The sequence below is a fragment of the Pristis pectinata genome, chromosome 39 (assembly GCF_009764475.1).
Source record: "Pristis pectinata isolate sPriPec2 chromosome 39, sPriPec2.1.pri, whole genome shotgun sequence".
In the NCBI taxonomy this organism is placed as follows: domain Eukaryota; kingdom Metazoa; phylum Chordata; class Chondrichthyes; order Rhinopristiformes; family Pristidae; genus Pristis; species Pristis pectinata.
Genome location: NC_067442.1, coordinates 8628877 through 8647087, shown reverse-complemented (window position 1 = coordinate 8647087; position 18211 = coordinate 8628877). Strand labels below are relative to the sequence as shown.

The 18211-nt window shown below is 48.3% G+C and overlaps 5 non-coding genes across 5 annotated transcripts; 2 read left to right on the top strand and 3 right to left on the bottom strand.

Annotated features, from left to right (window-relative positions):
- Window positions 1-3019: 3019 nt before the first annotated feature.
- trnas-aga (transfer RNA serine (anticodon AGA)) lies at window positions 3020-3101 on the top strand. Its single transcript has one exon. It is a non-coding gene; the product is annotated as a tRNA-Ser (tRNA).
- A 1241-nt stretch (window positions 3102-4342) lies between these two features.
- Window positions 4343-4414, top strand: trnam-cau (transfer RNA methionine (anticodon CAU)). Its single transcript has one exon. It is a non-coding gene; the product is annotated as a tRNA-Met (tRNA).
- A 1959-nt stretch (window positions 4415-6373) lies between these two features.
- trnae-uuc (transfer RNA glutamic acid (anticodon UUC)) lies at window positions 6374-6445 on the bottom strand. The gene has a single exon. It is a non-coding gene; the product is annotated as a tRNA-Glu (tRNA).
- A 6718-nt stretch (window positions 6446-13163) lies between these two features.
- trnam-cau (transfer RNA methionine (anticodon CAU)) lies at window positions 13164-13235 on the bottom strand. The gene has a single exon. It is a non-coding gene; the product is annotated as a tRNA-Met (tRNA).
- A 935-nt stretch (window positions 13236-14170) lies between these two features.
- trnan-guu (transfer RNA asparagine (anticodon GUU)) lies at window positions 14171-14244 on the bottom strand. Its single transcript has one exon. It is a non-coding gene; the product is annotated as a tRNA-Asn (tRNA).
- Between the last annotated feature and the right edge of the window lie 3967 nt (window positions 14245-18211).

The following is an 18211-nucleotide window of genomic DNA, read 5'->3' as shown; positions in this document are numbered from 1 at the left end:
AGGTAAAATAATTTCTTAGTATTTTAAAAGGAAGGTTAGTATCGAATGACATCAGATTGCTCAAAGGGAGATGTTCACTCTTGTGTAAATTCACTTTATATCCTGAAAATTGGCTAAAACGGGAGTGTAGGGAAAGCATACAAGGTAACGTTGGTTTCAACGTTATAAATGAAAAGCAGTAAATCATCAGCGCAGAGCGAAACTTTGTGGGTAATACCTCTCCGAAAGATACCAGCGGTATCCGTAGATTCTCGAAGAGCAATAGCTAAAGGTTCTAAAGACAGGTCAAATAGCAAAGGGCTCAAAGGGCATCCCTGTCTGGTTCCGCGTTGAAGTTTAAAAGATTTAGAAAATTGAAAGTTATAAGAACACGGGCAGAGAGAGATGAATAAAGTAATTTAATCCATTGAATAAAATCGGGCCCACAATCAAATTTCTCTATATTTTTAAATAAGTAACTTCATTCAACCTGATCAAAGGCCTTCCCAGCATCCAGAGATATCACACATTCCGGTATTTCCTAAGAAAGAGATTAGGTAATGTTCAATAGACGACAAATATTAAAATAGGGATAATCATTTTTGATAAACCCAGTCTGGTCATCGAATATAATTAATGGTAAAATATTTTCCAATCTACAAGCCAAAAATTTAGATAAAATTTTAACGTCGACATTAGGTAAAGAAATTGCTCTATACGAAGAACATTCCAATGTTTTTTTTTAATTATTTTTCTTAAGACTAAGCGAAATAGAGGCTTCATAAAAAGTTTGTTGTAAACTTCTCAATTTAAAAGAATCCTAAAAAGACAGAATTTAAAAAAGGTATAAGGAAAGTTGAAAAAGCTTTATAAAATTCTCCAGTAAATCCATCAGGACCGCAAGTCTTTCCAGAGCGCATTGACCGTCTAACCTCGGGATTTTCTCATCAGCAATACATTTATCCAATTGTTTCTGGATATCATCAGAGAGTGTATGAATATTTAATTGGTCGAAAAAGTTGTTCATTGCGGTATTGTCTTTAGGAGAATCGCATCTATGAAGTTTAAAATAAAATTCACAAGAAGTATAATTTATTTCTAAATGATCCATTGTCCTTTCCCCATTAGTTTTGTCAATTTCTTTAATTTGACGTCCAGCTATAAAGGTTTTTAATTGCTTAGTCAATAATTTACCTGTTTTATATCCATGAATATAAAATTGACTTCTATGTTTTAAGAGTTGATTCTCAATTGGGTATGTTAAAAGGAGATCATATTTAGTTTTAATTGCAAATCGCCTTTTGTATAAAATGGGATCTGGATCCAATGCATATTTTTGGTCTAGAAGTTTAAATTGATTGGCTAAATAAAACTTCTCTGTGTTAGCTTTTTTTTTCTTAACGTTTGCCGTGTAAGAGACAATTTGTCCTCCAATAAAAGCTTTAAAAGCATCCCCTATAATACGATTGGAAGTCTCTCCCGTCCCCTTCTGCACAGATCGAAGTCATGTCTTCATTCAGAGTCTCAGTCAGGCTCCCTGTTCCACCAGGATATTCTCGTTTGTACCCCGAGTGCGCGCACTGGACGTTGGAATTACCTCTCTGTCACAGGCCACATTCCCTATTCTCTCTGTGTTCAACCCTCCAATCGTTTTCCGATAATTCACCTCCAGTCCATGTACTCCAGTTACAGTCCCGTTGCCAAGGGGAGCGGATTATCTTGTCTACTCTTCCTATGTCCTTTGACAGTTCACGTACCCCGATTACATCACGTCGCAATTTCCGTTCTTCCAAACGGAAAAACCTTTATAACGGAATTTGCATCCTGGGAATCTCTTCTGCAACATCTCTCGCGAAATCTGGCCCTCCCTGCAGTGTGGCGAACAGAACTACACAAAACCTTCCAGTGTGGGCCGACTCAAACTCTAACATGTTTGGAACAAATCCACCCCGCCGTTAAATTCCCTGCACCGCCTCATGAAGGATCTCCCCCGTAGGATGCGTCACACCCTTATCTGCATTTGCTGTCACGTTAAGGGTCTCTGTAATTGAAAACCAAGGCTCCACCAGCCCCTTAATACTCATTAAATACACTTGTGCAAGTCAGGGGAGAAGTTAACGCACCGATGTCAGTCTCGCCCCAGTCCATGTCCGCCCTCGTATATCCAGAGTCGGGTCCAAACAGCCGTAATACTGCAGGTTGCTGGAAATTGGATATGACGGCAAAACCTGTTCTATAACTCAGCAGGTCACGCAGCGCCCGTGGAGAGAGAAGACAGAAGTGTCAGGTCAATACCCTATGACAGCAGACGGAACGTCAGCTCAGCCTCGGCAATCGATCTCAGTCTCTCCCACCTGCTGATTCCCGGGTGCTAGGGGAAGAAAACCCGCCGTCCTCACACGCTCTGGATTGTATGTGCCTCCATCCCACACCACTGGGGTTGTCTGGTGACGGCCCTGCAAACCAGTTGGGTATATCACAAAGGAGAAGGGGAGTGAGACCGGCCCGGCATCCCAGCCTAGGGCCCCTACAGAGCCCCCCCCCCCATCGCCATCACTGCCTGGGCGGCCGTGTCAGGATCCTGGATCCCGGTCACTGCGAATACAGTGGGAGCTTCCTCACCACACAGAGCGCAGCGGCCCAGGGAGGGGGTCCGGCAACACCTTCGCCAGGGCAGCTGGGGAACGGCAATATCCGCTGTCCCTGCTGCTGACACTCACATTCAGAGGCTGAGAGCAAACTGGGAGGTCTCCGGGTGTGGTGGCGGGGTGAGGAAACCCAGCCCCGCTCTTAGTGAGATTCCCTCCGTCCAACTGCCCAGCCGGAGTTCAGGGTGAAAGGTCATCGGCCTGAAATGTTAACTCTGTTTCACCACAGATGCTGCCTGACCTGCTGAGTGTTTCCAGCGGTTTCTGCTTGTAGATTAGGATTATTTCTGTTTCTCTGACTATGGGATCAGTGCCGTCCCCGTCCGTCCCAGGACACACTGATCCCAGCCTATGGCCAATGTCCTTTTGTCTGCTGAGCTGTGAGGATCGATGTAGTTGTGGCAGAGTGGTTAAGGCGATGGACTAGAAATCCATTGGGGTTTCCCCGCGCAGGTTCGAATCCTGTCGACTACGGGAGCAGTAAGTCCGGCCGGAGTAGCCGGTGTAATTTTGAGGGGATGTTGATTGTTTGGTTCCGGAGTGAAAATTTCATGTCATAAATGACTTCTTTTTTTACTGTGTTTCAATGCGTACCTCATGAATTTGGGACGTTGACCTGTCATTTCTCTCCGGTGCATTGGGCCTGGTCACTCCTGACCCTGTTTACAACCAGAAAAGTTACCTCTGTTTCTCTCTGCACAGGTGCTTCTAGACGTACTAAGTGTTTCTATCGTTCTCTGTCAGTGCGTTCGGCTGTTAACCTAAAGGTTGGTTGTTGGAGCCCACCCAGGGATGCTGGCGATCCGCCAGCTATTGTCATTGTCAACTGGGGAACATTGCGCTGTCCGGAGGCGGGCGCTCCCTGCTGCTGCCTCACTGGGCTCCGTGGGAGACCTCTCTGCGGGGTCTCACGTCCGGAGTCCACATGTTCTGCTGCCCTTTCACCGGAATGTGTGTGTTTCCTCTCGTGACATCCTTGGACCTAACGGACTTGCCAGGTCTCGTGTCTTGCTTTGATTTGATTCTAAATATCCTCTGGCCCCGAAGATTTTCACGGCGTGTGGGGAGAGAGCGGAACCGGGCTTCAATTTAGATGATGAGCCATGGTCGCACTGAAAGGTGGAGCCGTATGGGCCGAATGGCCGGTGCCAGCCTTGGTCCCTGTGTTATAATACCTCTGTTTTATGCTCAACGGGTGAGACCCAGAAAGAGCGGACTTCTCTAATTACGGAGTGGCGCTGGGGATGTAGATCACTGGGAGAGTGCATGCTTTGTATGTATGAGGTCCCGGGTTCAATCCCCGGCATCTCCATGCTGATGATCTTGAACTTTGAACAATTCCCGGAACAAGTCGCTGCAAAGAATTCTGACTGAGCTCAGAACGGACTCGGACTGTGAAATCCAAACCTGATGTTGTCGCCAGCCACAGTGACATCTGACATGGACAAATCACCTGTAATATTGCATCGCCAAATCCCAGAGATGGGCCTCTTAATTTCACCTTGTACCCGGGAGAGAGCACAGACAGCACAGTGATGGTAAGTGTGGGATTGAAAATAAGGAACGGAGAGAGGGAAAGAGAAAGAGAATGGGAAGAGGTAAAGCAGCAAGTGAGGGAAATAAGAAAAGCCAGCAAAAGAAACTGTTGAGTCGGAAAGGAGAACGGCGAAACGAATAAAAGAGGGAATACAGAACGATGCAACTGTTTGTCCAACAGCAGAGTGGTGCAGCGGAAGCGTGCTGGGCCCATAACCCAGAGGTCGATGGATCGAAACCATCCTCTGCTATTCTTCAGCTGAGCATTTTACAACAGGACGCTGTCACATCACACATCCCCAGAATATACATTTCACTTCACTTAGAATGAAAATCTCGCTTTTCAATATTAAAGTTCTTTCATTCCATTATTCCATGTGGACAGGTTCGTTGTGCTCAGCAATGGTCCAATACACAATGTTCTCTGCTGCATTAGGCTGTGGTCTGATATTGAACAGAAAATGCTGGAAATACTCAGCAGGTCAGGCGGAAATCGAAAGCGAGTTAACGTTTCAGTGCTGGGACCCATCATTAGAACAGGGACAGAGAGAGAACAAGTGATTGTTCAGCAGTGGAGAAGGTGGGGAATGGGCAGTAGGGAGAAGAACGGAAACATCTCTGACAGGGTGCACCAAACACATCACGTGACGGGGTTGTGCGATAAACGGGTCAGGCCGGCATTACCCATGGAAAGGGGAAACACGGAGCCACAATGACAGACGGGTGACGGACAGTAAGGGGGAGGGGTTTTCAAACGGTTGAGGAAGGTTTTCATCCAAAGTGTGGTTGATGTCTGGACCGCATGACCTGAGAGGGTGACGGAAGGAGGAACTCTCACAACATTGATGAAGTATCCAGCTTAACATTTAAATCGCGCAGGCAGAGACGTTTGTGGGATAAGTGCTGGTAACGGGTTTAGCACAGAGGGGAATGTTACGGTCGGTATGGACATTTCTGTGTAGTGTGCCTCTGTGACCCTGTATTACCGCTGTCCGTACAAAAGCACCAGGTTTAGTCCGTGTCGGATCGGAGGGGGAGTGAGAGGAGAAATTGCACAGGGTAAACATAGACAGGGAGCGGGGGTGAACAGACTGACGTCACTCTCTGTGAACACGTCATCTGGGACGTTGGGATCATATACATAGAACAGTAGAGCACAGAACAGCCCCTTCGGCTCACCATGTCTGTGCCGAACTCGATACAGGATTAGATTAGATTGTTCTGCCTGTACATGATCCATATCCCTCCAGACGCAGCAGATTCATGTGACTATCTAACAGTCTCTTAAATATTACTGTCGTTTTCTGCTTCCATCTCCAGAGCTGGCAGCCCACTCCAGGCACCGACGGCTCTCTGAGTAAAACACTTGCCACACACATCTCCTTTGAAGTTCCCACTCTCACCTTAAATGCATGCCCTCCAGCATTTTACATTTCTACCGTGGGAAAAGTATTCTGACTCACTGCCCTATCCATGCCTCTCATATTTTTATAAACTACTATCAGATCTCACTTCAGCCCCTGACGGTCCAGAGAAAACAGCACAAGTTCGTCCAACCTCTCCTCATAGCTTATAACTTCCAATCCCGGCAGCATCCTGGTAAATCTCTTCTGCACCATTTCCAAAGCCTCCATGTCCTTCCTGTAATCGGGTGACTGCATGTGTCCCAGTTCACTCTGGGAATCTGGGACAGAGTGAGAGCAGGAAGATACAATGATCTGTTAATCGATTTACCTGGAAAGAGGTAAGCTGTACGGTAGCATAGCGGTTAGCCCGACGCTATTACAGCTCCAGAGATGGGGGTTCGATTCCCATCACTGTCTGTAAGGAGTTTTTACGTTCTCTCGTGTCTGCATGGGTTTCCTCCAGTTGCTCCGGTTTCCTCCCACATTCTACAAGACGTACGGGTAAGTTAATAGGGGGTTTAAAATGGGCGGTGCGGACTCGTAGGGCCGGAAGGGCATGTTACCACGCTGTAAATAAAAATTTAAAAATAAATAAATGTTTCCCTGACCCACTGACCTGCTCACAGTAAGTAATAATTAATGAAACAGCAATGGGATCTCCCTAACACTCACCCATCAAACTACATGAATTCAGCAAGTTAGCCTGATTAGACCACTCGGCCCCTCCACTTCTGTACAGACCGTTGAAATGTAAGAGGTTCATTTCTGATAGTCCCGATGTCAGGAGATTAAAACTCAACTTGCTGCGATGGCCGGGAATCGAACCCGGGTCAACTGCTTGAAAGGCATCTATGCTCACCACTATACCACCATCGCTCCAGGATGCTGGGAACTGAACCTTCTCCAGTTTTGTTTGACTGTGTGACTCAATCACCAGTCATCGAACTGCTTTCTGACGGGTCATTCCTCACTCCTTAATCACAACAAGCGACTGAATCGCTGGACGTCCTGAGACCCCTCCGGTCACACAGTGAGGTGAGTGCCTGAAAGGTGCCAGTTTTACAATCAATGAACTAACATTAATGTGATCCTGTGAGTCTTCCTGTATTCTGACAATCAAAAGATGGGCTACATCATTCCATCGCTTCCTCGTTAGTGTAGTGGTTAATATCCCCGCCTGTCACGGGGGAGTTCGGGGTTCAATTCCCCGACGGAGAGATGATTATGTCCAAAGCTAACGGGAAATACAGGATAATTTTTGAATACTAAACCGGACAAAAGTTTGTTGTTGAAGTGAGCAGTTTATCAGAGACTCGGAATGTAGAATAACCCGGTATGCAGTCTGCAGTGAGCCCTGGACGAGACTATCTCCCGAGAAGAAGGGATATTGTGTTCAGCTTCATGAATAGCTGAAACTTTGCAGAGAACGATCCCAAGTGGATATGTTTTACAGTGGATGGGTCTCGGGTTTAAAGCCCCCAGCCGCAGACCTTTCCCTCAGACACTGAACAAAGTGAAATGTGGAAAGGTCCGGCTGGGCCTCACTCTGTGACATCTGTCGGACAGTAGCGCATGCGCCGTGTAGCCGCGCCCCTGGCCCTGTTTGATAGCGGGCGGCAGATAACATGCACCGTCTGCTGCAGCTCCGCCTGTGAGCGCCATTCCCTCAGTGAGCGGCGGGAGTGGGTTTAAAGCAGCCGGGAATGGAGAGCTCCCGGGACTGGGAGCAGGGCGCTGAAAGCAGCATCCTTCCAGCAGCACCTCGGTCTGGGAGCGGCTCCGCAGTTGGGCTCAGGAATCGGCATGGGAGTCCGGACCTGAGGCACTGGAGGCGGCGGCTGGAGGGACGAGGCGCAGTTGAGTAACAACTGTGCCCGGAACATGGAGTGAGTGGGAAATGGAGAGACCGTTTCCGGTCTGGGGGTGGGCAAAGCGGTGGAGGCAGAAGAAGTCACCGGTTCTGTTCCAGTCTCCACGTGTGTGTTGTTAATTGGACAGTGAACAGTGGACACAGAGCCGGACACTCAGGGTTGGGACAGTTTTACAAAGAGCGTGTGTTGCAGGTTCACGGTGTGGGGACACAGTTTAAACAGCGGCTATTTGGCTCCTGTTGAGCTGCGAATCCGCTGAGAGAGGTGAGCGGAAATGCGAGCTGTGTGAATCTCCCTGCTCCATGGGCAGTCCCATCGCGGATCCGTGCCGGGATGTGGCGGTGTGTGTGTCCCTCACTTGGTGTGGAGATGCCGCCCTCTGCTGGTCGGCAGAATTGGTATTGGTTTATTATCGTTACTTGTACCGAGGTACAGTAAAAATCCCTCTTCCAAACCGATCGTACAGGTCAATTCAATACACAGTGAAGTTACATTGGGTTAGTATAGAGTGCATTGATGTAGTACAGGTAAGAAAATACAGACTAAATTGTCACAGATACAGAGAAAGTGCAGTGCAATAAAGTGCAAGGACACAATAAGGTAGATCGTGAGTTCAGAGTCCATCTCCTTGTATAAGGGAACTGTTCAATAGTCTTATCCCAGTGGGGTAGAAGCTGTCCTTAAGTCTGGTGGTACGTGCCCTCCAGGCTCCTGTATCTTCTACCCGATGGAAGAGGAGAGAAGAGAGAATGTCCCGGCTGGGGTCTTTGATTATGCTGGCTGCTTCAACAAGACAGCGAGAGGTAAAGACAGAATCCAAGGAGGGGAAGCTGGTGTCCGTGATGCCCTGGGCTGCTGTCCACAACTCTCTGCAGCTACTTGTCGCCCTGGGCAGAGGAGTTGCCGTACCAAACTGTGATACATCCAGATTGGATGGTGCATCGGTAAAAGTTGGTGAGAGTCAAAGGGACAAACCAAATTTCTTTAGCCTTCTGAGGAAGTAGAGGCACTGGTAAGCTTTCTTGGCCGTGGCATCCACGTGATTTGACCAGGACAGGCCGTTGGTGATTTCCACTCCCAGGAACTTGAATCTCTCAACCCTCTCGACCTCAGCACCATTGATGTAGACAGGCGCATGTACACCACCCCATTTCCTGAAGTCAATGACCAGCTCATTTGTCTTGTTGACGTTGAGGGAAAGGTTGTTGTAATGAAACCATTCCACTAAGCCCACTATCTCTTTCCTATACTCCGACTCATCGTTGTTTGAGATACCGCCTACAACGGTGGTATCATTTGCAACCTTGTAGATTGAGTTAGAGAAAAATCTGGCCAGACAGTCATGATTGTATAGGGAGTAGAGGGCTGAGGACGCAGCCTTGTGGGGCACCAGTGTTGAGAATAATCGTGCCGGAGTTATTGCTGCCTATCCTCACTGATTGCAGTCTGTTGGTTAGAAAGTCAAGGATCCAGTTACAGAGGGAGGTTATGGAGTCCTAGGGGTCGGAGTTTGGTGATAAGCTTGCTTGGAATTATTGTATTGAAGGCAGAGCTGTAGTCAATAAACAATACTCTAACGTATGTGTCTTTACTGTCCAGATGCTCCAGAGCTGAGTGTAGGGACAGGGAGATGGCATTTGCTGTAGACCTGTTTCACCGATAGGTGAGTTGCATGTGTCCAGGTTGTCTGGTAGCCTGTCGTTGATGCATGCCATGACCAGCCTCTCAAAGCACTTCATGATGGTGGATGTCAGAGCAACTGGTCGGTAGTCATTGAGGCATGTTGCCTCGCTTTTCTTTGGTACCTGGATGATAGTGATCTTCGTAAAACAAGAGGGAACCTGAGAATGAAGCAGAGAGAGGTTGAATATGTCTGCAAATACTTATGCCAGGTGATCAGCACAAGATCTGAGCACACGGCCCGGGACACCATCTGGGCCAGGTGCTTTCCTCGTGTTCACTCTCCGGAAGACTGATTTTACGTCCTGCGCCGTGATCACAGGTTCAGCTGCGTTGGTGGCTGTCAGGGTGGATGGTGAAAATCCACTTCCCTTCTGTTCAAAACACACATATAATGTGTTAAGTTCATCAGGAAGGGATGCGTTGTTGTTAGCTATGCAGCCCGATTTTGTCTTCTAGCCTGTTATGGCATGTTATATCTGCCATAACTGGTGGCTGGTCAGGGACTCTATTTTAAATTGATATTGTCTCTTGGCATCCCTGATAGCTTTTCGAAGGTCATACCTCGATCTCTTGTACAGATCAGGATCACCACATTTGTGTGCAGCAGTCCTCTCCTTCAGTAGCGACTGGATCTCCTGGTTCATCCACTGTTTCCTGTTTGTTAACACCTGTATTGTCCTCTTTGGTACACAGTCCTCCACACACTTGCTGATGTCTGTGATAGTGGTGGCATACTCTCAAGACCGGCAGCTGAGTCTTTGAACATGGACCACTCCACTGTCTCAAAGCAGTCACGTAGGAGCTCATCTGCTTCCTCAGACCAGCACTGCACGACTCTCCGTACCGGATCCTCCCGTTTAAGTTTCTGTTTGTATGAAGGGAGAAGGTGCACAGCCTGGTGGTCTGATTTCCCAAAGTGAGGACGAGGGATGGCTCGGAAGGCATCTTTAATCGTTGTACAGCAGTGGTCAAGGGTGTTTGCGCCCCTATAAAGCAGGAGATGTGCTGATAGTATTTTGGTAACACACTCTTGAGGTGGACCTGATTGAAGTCCCCTGCGATGATGAAGAGGGCCTCAGGGTATCCTGTCTCAAGATTGTTGACCACCTTGAAGGGTCCGGTGCTGAGAGCGGGACAGGGCATTTTCTTTTAATCCCGGGAGCGAGACTGTTAAGGAGCTCAACTTGGGATCTTCATCTGCGAAGTATTTCTGCTGTTTCTGAGCCTGTGTTCTCAAAACAATCCCGCAGACACAGTGGAACCGTGTGGGAGTTGATATCTGACAACCACAGTTCCGGTTTAATGTCCTCGGAGAGATAGACTCGGTCACTGAGTATAACACCGAATGGCGCTGTGTTGCAGACTCCCTGAGGGGATATTTCGGGAAAGACGCTGAACATAAATCCCTTCTTCTCGGGAGCATCTCCCATCCTAGGTTCACTGAAGACTGGGCTGTACTACATTCCCATGAACTGAACACTTCAACACCAAACTTCTTATTGATTTTAGCATTTTTAATTCAAAACTTCTCTTCTTTTTGTCAGTTATATTTAGAATCAGAAAATCCGTCTCCCCTCGTCGGGGAATTGAACCTCGGTCTCCCGCGTGACAGGCGGGGATACTAACCACTATACTAACGAAGAAGGGATAGAAGCATGTAGCCTATCATTCGGATGTCATGGTACAGGAGAACTCACAATCACCCCGATGTTTGTCTGTTGATTCTAAAACCGGCAACTTTCAGACACCCACCTCACTGTGTAACTGGAGGAGTCTCAGAAGTCTCCAGTAATTCAGTCGCTTATTGTGTTCAAGGACTGGCCGGAGGTGGGGCTCAGACTGGGTGCAAATGTGTGTGTCTTCAGAGGATATGTATAATCAGGATTTATTCTCCCTTTTACTGATGAGAGAGACAGGAAACTATTTATAGCTCTTCGACTATTTCAGGGATCGACTCTCACATCAGTCCGATCTCTTGTGAATAATCACTGGGTGTTGTGTAACTCCGGTCTTTTGCAGGGTGGTGATATCACCTGGATGAAACAGGACTGCAGCAGACTGAATAATGAGCCGTCAGAAAGCAGTTCGGGGACTGGTGATCGAGTCACAAGACTGGAGACGGTTCAGTACCCGAACTTCCTGCAGCAGGATCATGGAACGATGGTGGTATCTTAGCAAGCATAACTGCTTCCCAAGAAGTTGACCCGGGTTCGATTCCTGGCCATCGCAAGTTCGAGAATTTTTTATCTCCTGTCATCGGAACTGTCACAAATAAACCTCTTATAGAACAACCATCTGTACAGAACTCGAGGTGTCGAGTGGTCTACTCATATTAATCCACAAGTAACTTGCTGAATTCATGTACTTTGCTGAGTGAGTGTAAGAGAGATCCCATCGCTGTTTCATTAATTATCGCTTACTTTGAGCAAGCCAGTGGGTCAGGGAAGGAATTCCTGTCCCTCATCTTTTCCTGGTAAATTGCTGAACGGATCAATACAGTTTCCTGCTCTCAATTTCTCGGATTCCCATAGCAAAGTAGGACACATGTGGTCGCCCCATTCCAGCAAGGATGTGGAGGCTTTGGATAGGGTGCAGAAGAGGTTTACCAGGATGCTGTCTGGATTAGACGTTATGAGCTATAAGGAGATATTGGACAAACTTGGATTGTTTTCTCTGGAGCGTTCGGGGCTGCGAGGAGACCTGATAGAAGTTTATAAAACTATGAGAGGCATAGATATGGCATGGAGGCAGATTCTGTATATTTCCTCAGGTAGAAATGTCGAGTACTGGAGGGCATGCGTTGAAGGTAAGTGAGTGTAAGTTTAAGTGAGGTGCATGCGGCATGTGTTTATTCATAGAAACAGGTAGGTGTCTCGAACGGCCTGCCAGGTGCAGCAGTGGAAACAGATGCGATACTGTTGTTTAGCAGGCTGTTAGATAGGCGAATGAATATACAGGGAATAGAAGGATTTGTGCAGGGACTGGGGGGAGAAATACGGATCATGTCCAGGCATAAGAACACAGTCCAATCCTGCATCTAGTTCGGCAGAGAAATGGTGGGCCGAAGGGCCTGTTCCTGTGCTGTACTGTTCGATGTAATATGATCCGAGCTTGTCCTAGATAACATGTTCACACTGAGTCACGTCAGTCTGATTACCTCCCCCCTCTCCCTGTCTATATTTATCCTATGCAATCTCTCCACTCACTCCCCCTCCATTCTGACACGGACGACACCCAGTGCTTCTGCAACGACAGGTGTAATACAGGGTCACAGTGTCACACAGCACAGAAATGTCCATACCGACCATAACATTTCCTTCTGTGCTAAACCCGTTTTCCAGCACCTGTCCCACAAACGTCTCTGCCTCAGTGATTTAAATGTTTAGCTGGATACTTCGTCAATCTTGTGAGAGCTCCTGCCTCCGCCGCCCCCTCAGGTCGGGCGGTCCAGACACAATCACCCTTTGGATGAAAACCTTCCTCAGACCGTCTCCAAACCCATTCTCGCTGTCTCGGAACTGGACATTTCTTTCCGTCACCCGTCTGTCATTGTGGCTCCCTGATTCCCCATTCCAAGTGTAAAGCCGGCCTGAACTGTGTGTCCCACAGCCCCATCACGTGATGTGCTTGGTCTCACCCTGTCAGAGATGTTCCCCTTGTTCTCCCCACTGCCCACTCCCCACCTTCTCCGCTGCTGAACATTCACTTGTTCTCTCTCTGTCCCGGTTCTAATGACGGGTCCTGGCACTGAAAAGTTAACTGACTTTCGATTTCCTCCTGACTTGCTGAGTGTTTACAGCATTTTCTGTTCTACATCAGAGCACAGCCTCATACAGCAGAGCGCAATGTGTATTGGATTATAGATAATCACAACAGCACAGGGACCGTCGATCTCCCCAACGAACCTGTCCACATGGAATAATGGAATGGAAGAAACTTTAATATTGAAACGCGAGATTTTCATTCCAAGTGAAGTGCACTGTATATTGTGGGGATGTGATACGTGACAGAGTCCTGTTGTAAAATTTTCAGCTGAAGAATAACAGAGGATGGTTTCGATCCATCGACCTCTGGGTTATGGGCCCAGCACGCTTCCGCTGCGCCACTCTGCTTTTGGATAAACAGTTGCATCGTTCTGTATTCACCATTTTATTATTTTTGCCGTTTTCCTTTCTGACTTAACATAGTTTGTTTTGCTGGCTTCTCTTCTTTCCCCTCCCTTACGACTTTATCTCTTTTCATGCTCTTTCTCTCTCTCCCTCCTTTCTTCGTGTCCCATGCTGCTACCAATACTGTGCTGTCTGTGCTCTCCCCCGGGTACAAGGTAAAATTAAGAGGTGCATCCCTGGGAGTTGGCGATGCAATATTACAGGTGAGTTATCCATGTCAGATGTCACTTCCCCAGCTCTCTGTGGCTCGAGGCAACATCATATTTGGATTTCTCAGCCTGATTTCTGAGGTCAGTCAGAATTCTTTGCGGGGCTTGTTCTGGGAATTGTTCAAAGTTCAAAATCACCAGCATGGAGATGCTGAGGATCGAACCCGGGACCTCATGCATGCAAACCATGCCCTCTCCCACTGAGCTACATCCCCACTGCTGCTCCGTATGTTCAGAAGTCCGCTCTTCTGAGTCGCACTCGTCGAGCATAAAACAGAGGTATTGGAATACACAGAACAAGGCAGGCACTGGCCATTCGGTCCATCCCGCTCAACTATTCAGTACGATAATGGCTCATCATCCATGTTCAAGACCCTGGTCCGCGCTCTCCCCTCACGCCGTGAAAACATTTTTAAGGCAGAGGCCATTTAGAATTAAATCAAAACAAGATATTAGACCTGGCAAGTTCGTTCGGTCCAAGGATGTCGCCGGAGGGAACACGCACATGCGGCTGAACGGGAAGTGGAACGTCCGGACACCCGGACGTAAGACCCCGCAGGGAGGGCTGCCACTGAGCCCAGTGAAGCAGCAGCAGGGAGCGCCCTCCCTCGGAAAGCGCAGTGTTAACCAGCTGACAATGACGCACAGCGAAAGCTGCCGGATTTCCAGCGTCCTTGGGTGGGCTCGAACCACCAACCCTTCGGTTAACAGCCGAATGCGCTGACCAGTTGCGCCACAGAGACACCCTGAAGGAAGAAGAAACGAATGAGCCGTTCCCGGGTCGGGAGGCGGTGAGCACGGATCAGTGCTGGGACTCGGCTTTACTCAACCCGCATCAATGGTTTGGATCAGTGAGTCACGGACAATACAAAACAGAAAACGGTAGGAACACTCAGTACGTCGAGCAAAATCTGTGGAGAGAGAAACAGAGGTAACGTTTCTGGTCGGAAACCGGGTCAGGAGTGACCAGGACCACTGCAACGGAGAGAATGTCCACGTCAACGTCCCAAACTCATAACGCAAGCATTGAACCGCAGTAAAACAAAACAGCGTCATTTATTACATTGAATTTTCACTCCGGGACCAAACAATCAACAGCCCCACAAAATTACACAGTGTATTCCCGCCGGAGCCGCTGCTCCCGTAGTCGTCAGGATTAAACCTGCCGGGGAAACCCCAATGGATTTCTAGTCCATCGCCTTAACCAGTCGGACAAGACCACCACGCTCCACACAGTCCATCAGCCAGAAGGAAATTGGCCATGGGCTGGGATCAGTGTGTCCCGGGACGAACAGGGACGGCACTGATTAGGGAGTCAGAGAAACAGGACTGATCCTGAACTATAAACAGAAACTGCTGGAAACACTTAGCAGGTCAGGCAGCGTCTGTGGAGAAACAAGAGTTACCTTTCAGATCGATGATATTTCACCCTGAACTCCGGGCGGGCAATTGGACGGAGGGAGTCTCACACAGAGAGGGACAGGGTATCCTCACCCCGCCACCACACCTTCACCTCCAATTTTGCTCTCAATATCTGCCTGCGGACATTAGCAGCCGAACAGCGGTTATTGCCGTTCCCCTGCTGCCCTGGAGAAGGTGATGCCTCCCTTGCCGCTGCGCTCCAGTGACGGGTCTCTAGGCTCTGACCCGACGCTCAGGCAGTGATGGCGATGGGAGGACTCTGCAGGGTGGTCTGGGCTGGGCGGTCGTGCCGTTTTCACTCTCGTCCCCTTTCTGATCCATCCGCCGGGCTTGCAGGGCCGCTTCAGAGGGCAGTCACCAGGTAAGCACACCGGTGTGGGCTGGAGTCATATAGAGTCCAGAGCGGGTGAGGACCGCAGTTTTCTTTCCCCAGCACCCGAGAAGCAGCAGGAGGGAGGGAGGACGCCCGTTTGGCGGTAGGGAGCAGAAACCCCTGTTTTTTTTTCTCACTTCAGAAGAGTTCGCGCCTTGCTGAGATTTCCCTGCATTTCATGCGGTTTTTTTCCGTTTGCAGCAACAGCCGTCTTTTCCGGATGATCCACTGCTGGCCATCCAGGGACGGGTCGTGACTGGATAATTCCTCTATTCACCGGGCAAATTCTTAAAATGACAATGCCAGTACCCAACTTCCGGTCTGTTTGTTCCCCATTCAACTTGACCGCCAATATCTGAAGTGATCCCACATACACACACATAGGCAAGTCTTGCCCTAGGCGCAACGAGCAAGCGGGGTGGGGTGGGATCGGTGGTTCGGGTTGTCAGTAAGGAAGAATAAGAGAGAGAGAGAGCGAGAGGGGAGGGGAGAGAGGGGAGAGAGAGAGACGGAGAGAGAGGGGTGAGAATGATGGTAGGCGAGGGTTTGTCGCTGGACGGAGCAACATTGGTTTAAAATACAAAGGACCAATGAAATTGCAGGACACTGCATACCTGTCTTCACAAGCTGCACAGGGAACAGAAAGGCGTGGCCATCATGTTATAACTACATAAAACATCGGTTAGGCCACAAACGGCTTTCTGTGCACAATTGTGGTCGCTGCAGGAGAAGCATAAGGTGATTGCACTGTGTTGCGTGCAGAGCGGATCACATGGATGTGTACTGAGACATGGGGTTCATTTATAAGATGAGATTGGCTTGACTGTCTTTGTGTTACCTGGAGCGGGTGAGGCTGGAGGGTAGAGGGTGGAGGGGATGGTGGCGTCCTGTTTCAGGAATACAAGTCATGAGGGTCAGAGATAGGTAGTTAACAGGACACGTTTCCATACATCGTGGTATTTTCACCTGGAGGGCACAGGTTTAACCGGGGAAGTGAGGTGATGCAGGTGGGGAGCCCAAACACGGCGGGAGGACGCACAGTACAGGGGGTATGTAGAGAAGTGTGGAGGTGTTATCCTAAATCTAAGTTCCCACTCCTGCCTGCTGCAAAATCACTCAGTGCCACGGATTAATTCTGTTGAAGCGTATTTATTAACAGTCTGCTGCTAGAAAGAATTCTCCTGACACTCATGTAGAGTTTTTATCGGAGGTTTCCACAATACAGAGGAGCAGACATAAATTTATACAGTCCTTGTCACACACACTTAATGAATGCGGCTCCACAAGTTTCAATCAGGCTCCTGAGATACAGAAGTGCTGAAGGAAGGAGGTTCCAACTGGGAAACTGCAGGGCCAGAGGAGAAGGGTCAGTCAGTGTCGCTGGAATCACTGCACAGCGAGAAGAAACCACTCCATTTACAGATGAATAAGTTGCTCATGCAAAAGTGAAAGATCGAAATGGAACCGCTCCGTGGCAAAGCTTGGTCACGTGTGATTAAAGTTCCCGGCCTTATTTTCACCAGGCACACTGCTGAGGTAATGCCGAAGACTTGTGATCTATGTAAGTACAATCGCCGCAATATTTACATCAGAGAAAATGCAGCTGAGGTAACGTGTTTGTTCAAGTAACTAACTGAGAACAATGGTCGGGGGTATAACCGTGCCACCGGAAACTCATCCTCTATATAAAGTCAGAGCCTATTGGAGTTCATCAGATCAGAGTGTTTGCCGGAGCTGTGGATTCCGAAGCAACAGAAGTCACAGCTTCTCACAGAAATGGGATATCCAGTAATCTGGCGGATACGAGACATTTACTATCCTGTTCTTTCAGCTGTTGGAATTCCCGGTAAGCCGCTGTCTCAGCTGCTGTTGGTGGGAATTGGTGTTTAAACCTAAGGCATGTAATTGTTGCTCTCGCAGGCTGACACAGCCTCCTGTTGAATTCCAGCATTCCGGCATTTTAAAAATGGAATGGAGACACAAGAAAGGGTAGATTCAGGGATCTGCAGCCAAAAAATAAAACTGTTGAATGTATTCAGTGGGTCGAGCAGCAACCGTGGAACTCGGCGGTTCAGGCAGCGTTCCTCCAGCAGTACTGTTTTTTATTATCAATAACAGAATGATTGGGGTCTCTACGCGTTTGGTCTTGTATCAGCTGCACTGCATTTGCAAATATTTTGTTCACTCATCCCGGGTTGATTATACGGGATGATTGTCTGCAAGTGCACTGGGAGCGGGTGTCTGAGTTCGGAGCAACAATCAAACCATCAGGTGGTGGTAACAGATCAGCAATTGTGAGGAGTTCCATGTTGTACAACGAAGCAGTTGTGGATTATTTTTAATAAATGTGTGAGTTATGGCTGGATATGAGGCAGTTGATGGATAACAATGAAATCTTCCAGGCTCCAATTAACAGAATTGACATTGTGTTTGATAGTTATCGGTATTGTGAAATGTAGCTCCATTGTACCTGCATCTGACATCACTGAAGACGTCTCGTGACTTCACCGAGCTTGCTGCTGGATGGTGAAATCCTCTCCCCGGCCTCCTTGTGATGGATCAGTAGGAAACGACATGTCTGAAAGTGATGTTGTGCCAGACTGCACCGGGTCTGTTGAATCAGCCGTCCTTCAATTGCGAAACCACTGAGGTAGCAGATGATGGAATGTGAAACAAAAGCAGAAAGTTCTGGAAGTCCTCAGACCCGGGCAGCGTGTATGGAAAGAGAAAGCAGATAAGGCTCGGGTCAGGGGAGTTTCTCAGAATATTTCTGAGGAGAGGTCGCTGACCCTAAACGTTAACTGGATTCTCTTTCCTCCAATATTGCTGGTATGGATGAGTGTTTCCAGCAATTGTTGTTTCTGTTCCGTCCTTCTGCCCTTCCGTCGTTTACAGGGAACGCCCGGGAAGTTGAA